Source organism: Manis pentadactyla, chromosome 6 (assembly GCF_030020395.1).
Source record: "Manis pentadactyla isolate mManPen7 chromosome 6, mManPen7.hap1, whole genome shotgun sequence".
Lineage (NCBI taxonomy): Eukaryota > Metazoa > Chordata > Mammalia > Pholidota > Manidae > Manis > Manis pentadactyla.
Genome location: NC_080024.1, coordinates 143,104,292 through 143,118,955, shown reverse-complemented (window position 1 = coordinate 143,118,955; position 14,664 = coordinate 143,104,292). Strand labels below are relative to the sequence as shown.

General features: G+C 44.7%; 1 long non-coding RNA gene across 1 annotated transcript; it reads right to left on the bottom strand.

Moving 5' to 3' along the window:
* Positions 1-626: 626 nt before the first annotated feature.
* LOC118907813 (uncharacterized) lies at positions 627-6,724 on the bottom strand. Its single transcript, XR_005022969.2, has 2 exons — positions 6,193-6,724; positions 627-3,284 (listed from the first exon to the last, which is right to left on the bottom strand). It is a non-coding gene; the product is annotated as an uncharacterized LOC118907813 (long non-coding RNA).
* Positions 6,725-14,664: the final 7,940 nt, after the last annotated feature.

Sequence of the window (14,664 nt, the reverse complement as noted above, 5' to 3'; positions counted from 1 at the left end):
AGAGCCTGAGATTTAGGACACCCATGTTGAGCTGTGGTTGCATGACCAGAAGATTCCAGAGCCATTCTCAGTCTCAGTTTGCCTTCTGTGGGAGGAACCCCCAAACTTGTCATCTTGGCCCTCAGTTCCACTGCATCAAATGAAATAGTGTGATTGGGGGTGATTTGTGTAATGGTACAGACCTTTATCAATGATCCTTCAGTTAATGCTCTGTCCAGGAAAACACAAAAAATGAATACCAGTATAGTAATTATTTCAGGGGGTCTTGTTCTCCTCTTGAAGGTGGATGATGCCAGGAGGGAAGAAGTGCCCAGGAGGGGCACGTGGGGATGGACCCCCTCTTCGTTGGGTGGAAGCTTCTCGGGCCCTTGGAGCCTTTGCGTGTATCACAGCCGTGTGGACGGCACTCACGTGGTACTTTCCAGCAAGGAACTTGGAGTTATTTTGCAAAGTTTTGCTTATTTGTTCCCTTAATAAATATAGTTGGAAAAATTACAATTCCAAGCAGAATATGAACCAGTGAATGCCCATTTTGGGGAAAGATGTCAGATATGTTTAATTTAAAAGTATCCCCACATGAGTGGCTGTCACTTGATACACATATTTTGATAAAGGAATGGTTGAACTTATTGAATAAATGGATTTATTTCTGCTGGTAGCCCCAACTCTTTCAATTTGATTAAACATATACTTACTCATTTAACCAAGTCATGAGAGATAAGCTTTAGCCCAACACAAACAAACACTACTCCTTACTTTAAATGCCTCTCAGAGAAAGAATGTGTTTCAAACCAGACCTTCCAGCTGGTTCAATTGTCCTAGAAGCTGCTTGGGTTTAAAATGTTCAGATTTGCTATGGCAATCCAAGCACAGTTCGTGTATAATTTTCTGATGGTAATTCATTGAAACATAAGAGACCTAGCATACAAATTCAGTAATCAGCCTGGTGATTGATTAAAATCAGTAGAAGTCAAACATGTGCCAGAATTTCTGAAAGGTCAGTTAAGTCACATGTAAGTTTATTAGAAGGTTGTGTTTTCATGATGAGAAGTGGAAGACCCGCATACCTAACTCTGCGCCTAAAAACCTGCGGTTTGCATAGCCTTGATTTAACCCCATCTGAGTTTTCTGCATCTAACACTTTCCTAACTTCATTTCAACTCAATAAGCATGGGTTGAACAATTACCATGTGTCTAGTCTTGCGCTGGGTGCTCTGGGGGACTCTGCCATCTTTTTCTTGACTGAAGAAAACAAGAATATTCATTATCGGCTAAAATATTTAACAAATGCATGTGAGATGCAAAGTTCAGATGACATATTGGTTATGAGTACCGAGGGACCTGAATTTATTCAGTAGCGACGCGTGACTGGGAGCGCTGCTCAGAGATGAACCTTCTTGCCCATACCAAACAGATGCCGAGGCATTTCCTGAACAGAAGGATTGCCTAACAGTAGCTATTTAGTGTGATAATGGCGTTTGATAGTTTGGACACAAACACCATTGTCACACTCCACAGCTCTGCTAAGGAAAATCTGTAGCCATGAAGGTGTTAACTTCACCTCCATGCACCACCATTGCCACTGAACATCATCAGGGAAGCTTTCGCCAGCTCCGTACAGTGACCTGAGCAGAGAAAAGAGAGGCCACGAGTAGAGAGCATCGTGAGCAGTGGAAAGATAGGAAGATGTCAGGCTTCTGTGTCTGGAACAGTCGAGCTAACAAAGGGACTCACTGCCTTGTGTTCTTCATCCACCCCACAAAGTCCTCCTGCCAGGGGGAACAAAGATATTCTATGCAAACGAATGGGAAATCTGTTTGCATCAATTTTCGCAAAGTGCTGAGAAAGAAAGAATCTAGAGGGAATCAATTTTAGGAAGCAAATACTTAGTGGAAGACCACATTACAAGCCATAATAATATTACTAGATTAATAGCGCCTCCCCAACTTCTCCCTCCCCATAGATCCCAATCCATCAGCAGTAAATGTGGTAAATTCTGCAGTCTAACAAAATGAAAATTATTTTGCATGGGGATATGTCACTTAGATGTGCTGTCATCTACTCTCAGTATAACATCTCTTGGATACAGAGGCATCCAACGGTGCTCAGATTTTAAATCTTATTCAGTCATTTTCCACCATAGCAGTGGGTGGAAAGGGTGGGGAGCAAAGGAAAGGAGGAAAATGGAGAGCAAATAACTGTTCAATTTTTTTTTGTTAATAATACTCATTTTCTAGCAAAAGGGAGCCTCCTGTGAATAAATACCTTCTGGTTTTCTCGGTTTCCTGTTAAAAATGGTTTCTCACTGATGTATGAACTCCTGCCCACAGTGGAGAAGGAGAGGAAATAAATCATTTTACCTAATCCTTTATTTCCCCCCAAATGCTAGAAGAGGAGAGAATTGGGGGCCAATTAATTTTTTTCGCAGGATAACTGCATTGTTAACGTTTGACCAGAGTCTTGCTTTGGTCATAAAACTGGCTCTTTCTTAACAACTAAAAATGATCCCTCTGTGTTTTTCAGTAAAGAAGCCCTTTATTCACGTGCAGTCCATGAAATCACCCTCTTCAGCCTGGACTGTGTAGTTATAAGCACAGCATGAATGTCACTCATTCTCCATAGGATTGAGCGTTGCACCCTGCCTGCCTTTTGTTCCCCCCCTTCTTTCTTTTTGGACTGTGTCGATTTGCTTATCTTCCTATCAAGTGGCTGACTTCTTTTTTCCAGTCTGTGACCCTGACTTGCCTTTATAGAGTGCGGTCATTTGCAAGCAGCACGGAAGTGCCGCTTGGGCCACTGCTGACCTACTCTCTTCAAGGTGAAATCCTTCATCTAGGCAGTTTTGCTGCAACTCACACCAAATACGGACTCCAGAATTCTAGTTGGTACCAGTCATGCAAACAGCCCTCTGGGTGCAGCAATGGTGGGCACAACTGTGTGATTAAGTATCTGGTTCTTCCCTTCCCTACTGCCCCTCCTAATGAGTCAGCTGGGCTCATCCATTTGGTCTTTACCTGAAGGACCTAGAAGAACCCCCATTTCCTAGTTAGTTAATGGATGCTGCTACCCATGACAAGAAGCTCCAGAAATCTCTTGGCCTCAGTTGGGAAGAATCAGTGGGAGGTGAACAATTTGCTAGTTTAAAAGGCCCTGGTAGGACCTGCTTGGAAAGCGCTCTATCGGGCAAGGGCTTGGGCCCGTTTCCCTTCTCAGGATGTTATAGCAGTGTCTGAGCACCCCTCCAGTTCTCCAGGTGGGCACTGTAAGCTTCGGCTCTCAAAAATCTGCAGAAGAAGAAGGTAGGAAATGTCAACAAGGAAGAAGAAAAGAGAGGAAGAATTTAATGCCTTCTGGTAAATTGTACCAACTCCTCCCTCCAAATGAGCCTCTATTTCTTTGGTCCAAGAAGTTGATTTTAGTGAAAAAGTCCTAGAATTTGTAGAAAAGATTTACCTATAAGGTTGGTCACAGAGGCATTATTTATAATAGTTAAATTGCAAACAACCTAAATGTCCAGTTATAGGAGAATGGTAATATATTTATGGCACAACCCTGTCATTTAAGTTGATGTCATAGAAAGACGGTTGTTGACTTAGAAAGAGAGTCAAGATAAGTTACTGAAGGAAGGAGTCTACAAGATAGTATACACAGTATGAGCCCCTTTCTGGGGAAGATGTATACATGCCTGGAGCAAAAACATCAAACATGAACTACGCTTACCTTTGAACAGTGAAATTATGCTTTCATTTTTGTTCTTTTGCTTCTCTGAATTTATTAATTTCTATAATGAATATAGAAATTTTGGAATGAGGAAAATAGTTCAAATTTCAATGATTTTAAACCAGTCTGTGTGTGTGTGTGTGTGTGTGTGTGTGAATTCCCTAATAAAAATTCCTTCCTGCAAAATGCTCTTCTGCAATTGGGAGGCTAGAATTTACCCCATTCCTGTACTGCTTGTCAACAAGCTGTGCAGAGAGATGAGCCTCAGGCTAATTTTCCAGCAAATTATTAGGGAAATACTTTATTATGCAGCACAATAATTGTATGGTGTTATTGTACCAATCAATAAACATGTATTTATTGAATGCCTATTATGTTCTCAGCCTTGTGAACAGTTTTTAAACATAGCTGTAATGGCCATTATCTTTTATTACTTCTTTGATTACTTGCAAGAGAGGTTAATCTCTGTTAACTTGCTAAGCAGCTTAAACAAGCAAGTAGAATGTTTCAGTTTTTTCAAATGCCACCGGATACTATGTCACTAATAAGAAAATTGTAAGTGATTAATGCCAGTATTTACTTGGAAATATTTTTTAAATTTTGCAGTCGTTTCTTATTTCGCAGCTTTAAAAAATATTTTGTTCTAGTAGTTTCAAATTTAACAACTGCATTAAATAGAACTGGTTAATAATAAACAGAAATTTATAAGCTGACTGGGAAATAATTACATCTGTTATTTCCTGAGAGGAAATTAATGCTTAAGGCAAAGATGTTGGATATTAATCAGGGTGATGTGTCCAAATACCCGCATGGTTTTCTACAGCTTAGAAAAGGCCTTGATCTTATTTAGCTTCTCAACTTTGATCTAATCCACGGAAATCTCCCACCCTCTCCTCTGTGCCTTACTTCCTGAGATTTCCTGAGGGAGGTCAAGGAGTCAGCTTTCCTAAATGCCTGTTAAAACTAACTAAATTTCTGGGCTGTGTCTCAGTCTCCCTTCCCTCACCTTCCCAACCTAGACTGAATTCCAGACATTGCTAGTTGCTGTGGCCAATTCAGAATATGCTCTGCCTGTGGGGCCCTCAGGCATGAAAACAGTCCAGACTGGGTTCGCTCCTCTTTTTATGTCATGGGCTTCTTTTCATAAATGAGGAGGGGGAGTTCATCTAGGAAGAAGCCTTTACAAAGCCTAACCCTCTAGCAAATTTCATCAACCTGTAAGTCTCCTGCGTGTATCACAGCTCCCTGCAAGCTGTCTTAGATTCACAAGTACCAGGAATGTCACAAAACACCCTGTTCTTTCTCAGGTCAGATCTGGGCGCAAGCCACTTGTCTTTACTTTCATATTTTGTTTCCCAGGAGCCGAGACGTTCTAGGACCAACCTCAGCAGGCTGAGAAAAGAATGCTTTGGGCACTGTGAGGTGTTGCCTTGCTGCAAACCTAACCCATCTGCAACAACAAAAAGATTTCTTAAAAAGCAAAAGATGAATGGAGATCCTTTTTCTCAATTCTAAACCCACGTACATTGTTATTTCAAACTGACATGTTAAACACATCAATTTGGTTCTTTTGGCTGTTATAGTCTAGATGAAGACAAAGGAAGTCAGTATCATATGCCTGAATCTTGTCATTTTGCAAATACATGGAAATTTTAAAATAGAACATTCTTGTCAATAGGGAGCAAAGAATCATTTCTTTTTTCATTGAAATCCGTCTAGAAGGGAAAATCTGGAAAGCTCCTTATGCATGCATCAATTACCCACATTTATCTCAAACCAGGAATGAACAGGGAATCACTGGGCAAATTCTAAGCCAGGCTGGGGAGTCTCAAGAGACTCTTTTTAAAGAGAATTGCTGAGGCTTGGAGATTCCTAGAAACCAGTTTCATTTCTGTACAGACCTCCTTCCATATCCAGTGCTGTTGAGGGAACAGCACGTATTGGACAGAGGAACAGCTGTTGTGGCGTTTTAGAAATTTAAGAACGAAATACAGTGGGCCTCCTGTGCCTGCCCTGAAGCCTGGGGGAAGGGGACGGGAGGATTCCTGGCCAAGTAAACCTCCTCCTTCCAGGTCCACTGCTGGCGGGATCCTGCTGAAGGCCTTGGTGTTACTGTTAAATCAGACCGTCCTAGAACAGGAAATGGCTTCATGTACCTCCACCACAAGGGCAGAGATAAAATGCCATGCCACCTCTGGGCCCCCTGCTCCTCCCTAGCCCATCCTTTCCCTCCACTGGGCTGGGAAGAACCTCCAGGAAAGTCTCCGTTTCTCTCAGACTTTCTGAGAAACAATAATCATGGCAGACAAATTCAAATATTCTGCGGCTGACACTTCACATTGTGCAGATGCTCTGTGGGGTCTTCTTAAACCCCTGGGTCTCAGCTGCCCCCTATTTCTCAGTCAGTGTCCCTCCGGAACAGCCTAATTCCCACCGGGGATGGGAGGTGCGTGGGGAGAGAGAGGCACTTACCTGCAGTCAGCTCTGTCTTCCCCAGCCCAGGCCCTCTGGCCAGTGGGATGGTGCCTCCCCTCCGCGTGTCTGCTGCCTTTGCGGGCGGCTGTGGGCGCAGCCCTGAGCTTCTGTGGGGTTTAGGCCTTTCCCCTCTCCCTTTATGGGATCCAGAGTTTTAAAGTAAACAGTTGTTTCTCTTTCTGATAAGTCACATTAAATTATTGATTTGAAGGGAGGGAGGGCACGACCTTAGCCCACTAAGTCATTGTCACCTTTGGCCAAGCACGCTAAGCAAGACTGGAAAGCCTGGCGTGGCGTCCCCGCTCTGCTGTGAGGGGTGCACAGCGCAGGCAGACATGGAGGCCAATGGGGTAGAGCAGGCTGTGGCTCCCAGAGGACATGTTCTTCCCCTCAGGAACCTAGGTTTAAACATATTTAACTCATTCCTTCCAAGAAGGCTGTCTCTTATTACATTGTCACCTCCTCAGATCTCTAGACCTAGAAAAGTCACCTGGTCATATGAACCTAGTCAACCAAATATATCCTTGGCTCATCCTACTTTAAGCTCTTGACCAATATTTGGAAGCCAATCTCGTTCTCTTCTTGAACTGATCATTTTTGACGTGGTTACTATCTACTTATTTGTTCACGTCAACATTTGTCAAGCTCCTCCTTATCTGCTAAGCTCTGCTAACACAGTAATGAGTAAGACTACTGATGTTTGCAAACTGCTATGGAGGACAGACCCATACAAAAGCAATAACATACACAACCACTGGAGGCTGCCAATGGTCCTACATGAAGTCTATCAGCTGCTATTATTTTTAATGTCTCCCACATTTCTTTCCCTCCACAGGCCACTTTGTTATTTTGCTTTCTTTAGTTTTGCAAGTTACCTTCTGTAGTAATACATGCAATCTCAAGTGAGGTCTGTGTCTCCTGCTTAAAGCTCAGGATGAAGATCTGAGGAAATGCGCAGCCTTAACCCACAGGTATTGCCATTGTGCCCTACACTTATTTGTAGTAGCATTTCTTCTCAGGTGAAAGAGGAAAGCTGTATATGTATGGTTTTTTCTTTCTTTGCTTTCCCCTATGAACTGATCTCTAGAAATGAGCCCCAAGTTGCCTCTGCTATTTGGTCCTGCTACGGCTCTGCATGTGCCTGGGGAGACCCCTCCCCTTGGTGCCTCGGACCACCTTTGGTCATCCTGCAAACACTCTCCTAGAAAGACTAGGGCCTTCCCAGGAGGGCTGAGGGATTGGCTGTGACCTCCCAAAGGCCAGCGCACTCATATGGTAAAGGCCCAAATGTTCATCCTGCAGTGGGAGAAACATTCCTAGGAGACACGTGGAAATCGCCAGGCCCCTGAATGCGCCTTATTCCATGGATAACAGCAGCGACGGGATTTTTTTAAAGGTCTGTTTACTGGCACTGTCTATGGTAACTTGCTTTGCTCTTTTGAAGTTGCTTCTCCTGGGTACAGTGATCACATTACTTTTTGGAATTCCTGTTGGTTTTTCTCCTTTAACATCAAACCGACTCCCTAGAGTCCCCCATGGACAGATTCCTTCAAAGGGCAGGACAAATCCCTCCCACTCCCAGGCCTCACCGCCCCGAACATTGAGTCACTTTCATCAGCTTCTCTTGGTCTATGAAAGTTAATGTATATTTGTTGAGACAATTTTCGTTTCGTTTGGAAAAACCATGATAGAGACACATATTCAACTTACAGGTGATTTCCTTAAGTTCCCAGCCATGGTACTTGCAAGGATTCTGGAGGCCTAAGAAAGGACGCCTTGTCCTATTTGTAATCCTTGACAAGCGTCTCTGGCAGATCACACAACCCCCACCTCGGCTACCTTTAACGTGGACTTTTTCTTTAAATAAAAAGGGATGCATTCTTCTAAGATAAGATAGATGTGAATCCTGCAAGGTTGAAGTTCACCTTAGAATGTGCCTGAATCCCTAATGTTTGTATTCAGATACAGCCTGCAAAATTAGGCTTCACAAACAGTGAGAAACAAAATCAGGTAATTTTCCACCGGTTGAGGCTGGAAGCAGGCCCCGCCCCCAGGGGGGGTCACTGCCTGGTTTTCTCATCTTCCTGCTCTGAGCCGCAAGCTTTCTGAAATGGAAAAAAAGTGATCAGATCCAATGAAGAATGCCAAACGTCTGCCAGGACGGAGGTGGAAGCTTGGGAACTGGGAAGCCAGGGTTTCATTTGAGATTCTTTGCCATTTTGGCTGTTTGCCTTTGGACAAGACACTTTGTATTTCTGAGACTTTAGTTTTCCTGTCTTTGAAGCAAAGCTGAGCATACTCGCTTGTCATTCGCTCTGAAACCTTAGGTGAGATAGGAGATGGATTGGTTTTTATGAATAAATAGAGAAAATCAAAGATGGATATTGAGAAATTGCAAGGTCATGAGCCGTATGGACTAACTGGTTATTTAGGCAAGTAAAGGAAAAGACCCGAGGAGGCTGATTTACCATGAGGGAGAGAGCCCTGCAGAGGGACTGGACGATGACCTGCCGTCGCCGCAGATTTGCCACCAAGAGAATCAAAATCACTCTCAGACCAATGTCACCATCCAGGACAGCGGTGAAAACATAGGATGTTGGCAGCTAGTCTTGGCTTCATCACTGAAGTCACACCCAGGCCATCTTCTCCCACTAAAGGTCCTACGTTATGGTGGAAACAGGCCCAGAACACTGGTAGACATGTGGCGGGGGAAGGGTCCTGGCTGCTGGTGACACGGGAGGGTCACAGCATGAATGGGGCTTGTAGGCCTTTATGCCTCCCCAGGGGCAGCTGAAGACAAGGGGCAGAATCATGATTCTCCCCTGAACACTTCAGCACATATCCCCGAAGAGCAAGATTATTGTGTATTCCACTTAACCTGAGTACCGTTATCAGAGCTTAATTAGCAGTACTTCCCTAATAATGTCTAATGTTTAGCCAATATTTTCAGATATCCCAATTATCTCTGGTCTCTTTTAGAGATGTTTTTCTTCCCTCCCTCCCACCCCCCCTCCCTTCCTCCCTTCCTCCCTTCCTCCCTTCCTCCCTTCCTCCCTTCCTTCCTTCCTTCCTCCCTCCCTCTCTGTTTTCTTCTTTTTTTTTCTAAACTCTGATCCAGTGAAAATCCAGACCTTGCATTTGGTTCTTTTTTCCCCATTGTTTAAATGACAAAATTAATCTAGATGCTCTCAAGGCCTGTCAAAATGTTAGGTTTCCACCACAGTTTTCTCAGAGAGGGGCCACTTCTGTAGGACATCTAATGAGAGAAGGCCTAGATGGCCTAGAGGCCCTTTTACACCTGCCTGGCTTCCCTCCTCCTTTGGAAAATGAGCAAGTAAATCTTCCTTATGCATCAAACAAGGCTCTCCAAAGAGTCCTCCTCATTCATTCATTCATTCATTCATTCATCCATCCATCCATCCATCCATCCAAGAGATTTGCTGAAGACCATAGTGTCCTCAGCACTATTCTAAATCCTGGGTGTACAGCTGCAAAAACCACCAGCTAAGCAACAAAACCAGACAGAAACACCTTCCTTCATGGAGTTTACATTCAGAAGGAGGCAAGCAATAAACAAAATATATAAAAGGAGGCAGAGGAGGGGAAAGAAAAGAGGGTCGTGAGTTTTGGAGAAGGACGCAAGTTAAAATAGTGTGGTAAGCCCAGCCCCACTACAGGAGGATTTGAGCAGACAGCAGAGGGAGCTTAAGAAGTGCACCCACCATGAGGACACTGTCAGAGGGGCGTTTCCAAGCAGAGGTGTGGGTGCTCAGGGGTGGCCCCAAACAGTACAAAGGCCGATACTCTGGGACAGTTTGATGGGGGGAGAGTTACCAGATGCAGATGTGGGCTGCAGGCCATTTGCAGACTCATACACACTGGTATTCAGAGTTCCAGTATGTATGTGGCTATACATTAGCTACAGCAGGTTGAAAAGAAATACTTTTAAGTGTGATTATTTTCAATAAAGAGGACATAACTTAGAATTGAAATCAGAATAATTATTCAGGAATCAGCTCCACCTTGAATTATTTTCCTAACTAACTGACTCTAAGAATTCTTCAAATAACACACATTAAGATTTCCAAGACATTCAAATGTGGGGGGATATAGTGTGTTGGAAAATCTACGCAATACATTCATTTCAATCCCTTTTACTCTCCACCCCTTTCTATTTGACAGTGTTGTTCTTACATAGTATAGTTATTAACAGCTTAACCCTGGAGCTAGACCACCTGAGTTCAGACCTCAGCCCCTCTCACTTACCAGCTGTATGGCCTTGAGCAAGCTACTTAACTTCTCTGTGCCTCAGTTTCCTCATTTATAGATTTGTATTAGTAGTAGAGCCTGCTTCGTTAGGGCATCTCGAGCATTAAATGAATTAATATATATAAAGTGTGCGGAACAGTGCCTGGCTCAGGTAAACACTAGTGTTATTATTATCAAATCCTTACAACATCTTTGATCATGCTTTTTCAGTTTTGAAATGAGGAAAGAGCTCCAAGACACAGCTAGTACGTGTCAAGGCTAGGACTTGAAGCCCACTTTTCTGGGGAAAGTCTGCTCTCTGCAGCTCTGTTTGTCTGAGCAACAGCGTGGCTCTGTCTTTTCCAAGAATGGTTCCAAACTCTGGACACTATGGACAAACCCTAGAGTCACATCACTTCTGACCTGGTCTATGATCTTCAGCCAGATGTTCTGTTGTGGTGTTTTACAAACCACCAACCTGTCCCCTTGAGCATTTGTACTCTGAGTGAGCCCAGGAATGTGGACGGAGAGGGCAGACCTCTGCAGCAGCAAAGCTCTGGGACTCCTTTCCTGAGAAGGTACTGGGAGTAAGGAGTCCGTCCTTGTGGACAGCCGACATCCAGGCCGAATGCTGAGTCACAGATCACAGCTCCTCAAGATAGAGGGGCCAATCTCAGCTCTTCTTCTCAGCTTTGGTGACTTCTTCTGATGGCACCCTCTTCTTCTATCATTGGGGAATTCATCTGGAAAAAGCAGTTATTTCGTGAGCTGCCACGTGATGAAAGGGCTTAGCTGACACATTCATTCGTTCATGCTGTCTCCTAGGCAGCTCTCTCCCTGGACTGGGGCCAGCTTTACAGAATTACCCTTTTGCCCTCACACCTCTCCAGGGGCATTAGGAGGCTCCTGTGCATAATCCCAAAGTCATGTAGATTTCTAAGGGCTAAAGGAATGGATGCACTGACATTGTGATTTATAATAAATGTGTATTTGGTTATTGTCCCCATTTCTGGCACAGAGCTCCTAAAACCTTTGAATGGAATTTCTGGCAGAGCCACGCTGTTGCTCAGACAAACAGGGCTGCAGAGAGCAGACTTTCCCCAGAAAAGTGGGCTTCAAGTCCTAGCCTTGACACGTACTAGCTGTGTCTTGGAGCTATTTCCTCATTTCAAAACTGAAAAAGCATGATCAAAGATGTTGTAAGGATGATAAATGTTATAAAGGTGCCTTTTGCTGTGTTAATGATTTACTTTTGGAAAATGCTGGCCTAAGTAACCAAAGGATGGGGGTCGGTTGTCTGGGGGTCTAACCACGTGGTTAGAGGGTTTCTGCCCCCACGTCTGGACCTCAGGAGAGGGGAGGAGGAGTGGTGGTTGAATCAACTGCCAGTGGCCAAAGAATTAGTCAGTCATGACTATGTATGAAGCCTCCATAAGAACCCGAAGGATAGGGTTCAGAGAGCTCTCAGGTTGGCGAGCACTTGGAGCCGAGAGAGCGCGTGCCTGAGCAGGCATGGAAAATCTGTTCCCCTTTTTCCATGCCTTGCCAGAGGCATTTCTGCCCTCTGGCTGTTCCTGAATTATATTCTTCTATCATAAACCAGTGATCTAGTAGGTAAAATGTTTCTCTGAGTTCTGTGAGCCACTCTAGCAAGGAGTGGGGCATGGGAAGCTCCGATCAGCAGCCCATCTGTCAGAAGCACAGAACACAACTTGCCTTGTAACTGGCATCTGAAGTGTGTGTGTTGTGGGGGAGTCATGTGAGACTGAGCCCTTGACCTGCAGGGTCAGATACTATTTCCAGGAAGATAGTGTTAGAATTGAGTTGAATCGTAGGACACTCGGCTGGTGTCTGAGAAATGCTTGGTGCTGTGGAAAACTGCTCACCCATTGTAACTTGTGCCCAGGATCTTAGGCACATACTCTGGACAATCTCAAATGCATTTCAGGCTGGCGGTCTCTGCTATCATTTTCTTGAAGGCCAAGGCCAGTTGAAAAAGCAACATACATCCTTGCATGATATCCTGGAAAATGAAACCTGGAAGGAAATTCTGGACCATTTGGTCAGTGTAATAATGCTCCCTCTGTCTCCTTCCAAGTCCAGCACTTAGGCTGAGAAGTTTGGGTCTACAGCCTGGCTACATTCCTCGCATGCACTGGGGCTTTGTGCCCAGCCCTGAGTGTATTTCTCAGAGACCCCGCTTTGATGGGGAGTTCTCTAAAGAAGCACTCACGCCACCTCTCTGTGCAGGCCGCTCTCCTTCCCCTTCTTGTCTCCTTGCTCTCCCCTGTCACCCCCAAGGCCTTGCCCCCAGTGCCTTGCCCAAGGAGGCATTCTCTCAAGGTCTAGCCACCAGCCCCTCCCAACAAAACTTTGTCTGCTCTCATCATTTCCTCTTCAATCACCCCTTCCTGGCTCACTTAGACATTGATAGAATCAACCCAGGAATTACTCTGAGTTAAGACAGGGTTCATTGTGATGACTTTTTGAAAAATTAAGTTAATTGATTTGCTTTCTGTCCCGGCTGCAGCTGCTTTCTTTTTCACTTTGTTTTGGAGCTGGGCAAAGAATGAATCGCAGGGTAGTTTGTCTTCTATTACAGAGCCAAGACTCCAGAATTCTCTGAGCCACATGCCAGACTGGTTCTTTGATCAGGGGTCTTAACATCACCCCTGGACTCCTGAGACGGCACCATGCAGTCCCCTTCCCTCCTCCTCTGCTGCTGCCCCACCCAGCTTCCCCATCGACTCCTGGGGTCCACATGTCAGGTTGAGTGGTTAGCACACAAATCCAGTCCAGGAGTGTTTAAGTGGAGCATCCACCCTGGGCCTGGCAGTGGACTTTTGGCAGAGTGGACAGACGACTACTGACTGCTCACATCAGGCAAAGGGCAGGGCTCAAGGGGCTCATGACTGACTTGAAGAGGCAGGCTTTAAATTGTTACTAACCCTGTAATTGAGATGGTATGAACACAAGCCCCTCTGGGAATGGCAGAGATGGGACTCAGGGGTCAGAACTGTGGTCTCAGGCCCAGCCCAGCCCAGCCTCTGTGGGAGGGAGGCACTCATAAAGCCCAGTTCTTGGCTTCCTCGTTTTACTGGGGAAGAAGGACCCTTGGGTCAGAAGTTTGGGGCCAGCCCAGAGGGCCAATCTAGGCATTGACCTCAGCCCAGAGTCTCCAAGCAACCAGGGCAAGTTCAAGATAAAGATAAAATGCTAATCAAGTGGTGGCACCATACCTGCCTATTTGTGCCCTCTTGCTCACGACTATTCCTCTTCCTGCTGCTCAAATAGCTGCTTTGGCCCTAGACAGGGACAGTTGGAGAGTCCCAGGCACAGGTGGTGCTTTCTCAGTCTTTCCCTGCCTTTTGCTTTAGCTGCCTGGGTCCCAGCCTGAACTGGATCAGAGGTCAGCAGGACAGACATGGCAGCTGCAGTCCCCAGAGGCTGGGCTGGGCTCTCCTCCCTAGGTCTTCCCAGCCTTCCCTATCCCAGGTTAACCGGCCCAAGAACACATCCGTTGTCTTCAGTTGCTTTGCTTGACCTGTGAGAGGCATTCCTTTTGAACATTTCTCAGGGACAAAGTATAGCACCCCTTTATTGACTTGTGACTGTCTTTTCTTGGGTTCTATAAAGCACTTGGTTATTTGTTGCTTTGCAAGAAAATATGTAACTGATGATTTCTCCATGACAAAAAGATAAACTTGTATCACTAAAATCAAATTTGGTCCCTTCTACTTGGTTTTCATGCTTCTGCATAGACAGTAACTTCTCATTTCCATGCTGAATCACAGTGGAATCTTGGAAGACATTCTAAATGGAAAACTCAAAATATGTTGCACCAACAGCACAGACAGCTCAACTGAGGGGACTCCCTGACCAGCAATCACTGAGTGTCACCTGTGCATAGATGACAACATCATGTCTGCTGTCTGGCCAACAGCAGTGATGATGCTGTTAATCCTAAAGACATACTGATTGCAGAGGCACTGAAACATGAGGGGGAAATGTGTGCTTTAATAGACAAAATATAGACAAAATATAGACAAAATACAATTGTCTCTCAAAAGTATGATAATTTGGCAACTTGCAGTTCTCATTCAGTATTCTATCCTCAACATACTTCCACATCAAGGAGTATCTGCACCCGCACTCTTAAAAATAACTGTGGATTCTAATTTATTTCATGGTGTTCCATTGACTGAGTTTATTATTCATCAA